We start from the raw sequence: 2,944 nt of genomic DNA on the forward strand, positions 1-2,944 counted from the left end.
AAAGTCCTAGGATAGATTTTTCCTAGAGTTTTCTGAGATAATGTGACCCTGGCTACACTTTGATTTTAAATATCCATACTCTAAGACTGTGAGAGAAAATTTTCTGTTTTTAAGCCACTCATGTGGGAGCTTATTAAGACAGCCCTAGGAAATTAACACACCGATCAATGGGTATTTTGTATTTTCCTCTAATTTGGCCTTGAGGTTTCTTTCTGTTGAGTGACTGTAAACTAGAGCCTAGCCCTGATGGTACTTCTGGGGACATGGTTTTGGACATTCACAGAATGCCTTTCACAGGATTCTTTACCCTGGCAGATGACCTAATGCCTAAGTGTCTGACCTGTGTGACTAGGTGTCCCTCTCATAGGAAACTTGTTCATACCAAAAAAAAAATTTTTTTTCTAAGCTCCTGTCTGAGTTGTCTCAACCAACATAGCCACTCTCCAGGAGAATCTGAAAGGGGGGAGAGTCAGGTTTGGGTGTGTCGGTCAAGCAAGACACAGAGGAGGCAGCACAGCAAAACTCAGAGTAACAGAAGCATAGTTTACTACTTACAGATTCCAGAGAGAAGAGAGCAACCACAGGAGATGGGGGAGCAGTTCCAGGCAGGCTCAACCACCGGGTGGGGAGCAAGACAAGGTGAGAGGCCCATGTGGTCTCAGGCCTTATACAGCAAGTTTCCCTGGGGGAGTTCTTAACAGGGGGTTCTAGAGCAACCAGGCACACGCTCCATCGAGAGACACTGTGACTGAGAGGGAAGCTTCTGTGGCACATCTGTGCAGTCCCTGTGGGATGAGGGTCAATGGGCAAGTCAAGTGGGTTGTACCTAGCAGTTCCACAGGAAGGTGGCCACTGGGAGATAGTTGTATAAGGCAGATTCGTGGACTGACCACCCTAGGAACTGGGAGGAGGTGGAGAACTGGAAACTCTGTCCAGGGTGACTATGCCCTCCTTCTGGTTTGAGAAAGTTCAATCGTATTCAAAACGAATGTCACTACAAGATAAATAGTGAAATAAAATATGGTATGTTCATACATTGAACAATTAGAAGGAACAATGAACACAAGCCACTGATTCCATTTATATAATACTTTCAAAAAACTACAAACCAATCTATAGTGTTTTAAAAAAGTTGATCCATGAAGGGGCACCGGGAATATTTTGTGGGGTGAAGGAACTTGATTGTGGTGTTGGTTTCAGGAGTACATACAAATGTCAAAGCTTATTGAATTGTACATTTAGAGGATACTCTAAACCACAGTTTGTAACACATAAATTATACCTCAATAAATTTATTTTAAAAATGCTCTGAAAAATAGAAGGGAGACCAGTAGAATAGAGGAAGAGAAACAAGGGAAGAAAGAGGAGAGGGGAATGAAAATGATCACTTTTTATTGTTACATCATGTGCATGTACAAACATGTAATAACAATTATGTATAATTATTATGTACCAATAATAAACCAGCTGAGTTTAAAATAGATCCAAACTATAGAGAATTCAATAAAAACCAAAATGGAACGATTCACTTGGGTATCCTTTACTCCATGAAGTTAAGAAAAGAACCTGTAAACATTTTGTTCACCCATGTTTTGAAAAGAAAAAACTGTAAGCCCTTCGCTGATGTGGAGCACATTGCTAGCACTTTTAGCCCCTGTCATGTCAATCACAGCAAGTGGTGGCCCTTCTTTGGTTGTTGCAAGTTGATAGATGGATATAAAAGAAGACGGAAGCTCAGAGGAGGTAGTGTGATTTCAATTCACTTTGCTGTGCTGCCAAACCGCTAATGGTCTTGAGTGATATAGAAATAAAATTGTTTCAATATTTTCCATTAAGATCTGATTGCAAAAACGAGTATTCATTTTAAAACATCCAAGAAGTTTTTTTACAAACATTTATGGCACCCTGCCACACAGAATTCCAGTATTCTCCAGATTGTTAATGAAGCCCTCCCATAAAAGAACAATCAATGAGCCTCACTATTTTCTTCAGTTTCCTGTGTGCCACATCTGCCTGTTTCTAAAACCACGCTGTAATTTCAAGAAACATGTGTGAACTACATTTTAGAGTAGGCTACATTGTCCAGAAGGTCCCTGGTCAGCATCATCTAGGCAGCAGAGGTCCATCAGATTGCCACGGTGGCAGATGGCAGCTTTTTGGAAATCTAGTGACATATGGTCTGCATTCACAGTGGTGAGAGTCATGCTTGTCACCCTGTGGTTGGATTGCAGCAACAGCCCCAGTTCTCCCCATCTGTGGTTCGTCTTGCAAAGGTTAGTTCCTAAAGCATCCTGTTCAGTATATCTCATCCCATTCAAAAATAACCCCACAATACACTGATATTTAGTGTGCATTACCTGGGAGGCACTGCAACATTCCTCGCTCTCCCATGTTTTCTCCTCTAGTTTTTACAATGCACCCATGAGATGCTTAGGGATCTATGGAAACTTTGTTATTAAGTAGATTCCATTCAAACTCTTTAGATGAAAACATAGGTATCCATGCAGGATGTACCTATCTATGCAAACAGCCACCTTTCTCTCATTATTCCTTCTAATACAGTACCAAATGGGGCAGTCTCTCCATATCTTTACTTTACCATTTCTTCTTGCCAGAAACACCTTCTTACCAGAAACACTCTTCTCCTCCTATCCATGTCTTTTACTTCCTCAAGGTCCACCCCCAGATCACCTTCTCCAGGATACCATTCTCAAACAAGGGTCTCCTGGGTAATAGAATGGTCTTTTTCCTGTATTTATCTATCTTCTCTGTGCCTGATATAGACATGCCTATAAATTTCTTTGAAATAAACAGTTGTCTAGAATTATTTTTCATAATTATTTGTTGCTTTAAGTGGGTTATAAGTTCCTTAAACAGTTTATATTTTTTGTACACACATATACACACATACACAAGTGTACACACACACATGTATATATATATA

The sequence above is a fragment of the Marmota marmota genome, unplaced genomic scaffold (assembly GCF_001458135.2).
Source record: "Marmota marmota marmota unplaced genomic scaffold, marMar, whole genome shotgun sequence".
Classification (NCBI taxonomy): Eukaryota; Metazoa; Chordata; class Mammalia; order Rodentia; family Sciuridae; genus Marmota; species Marmota marmota.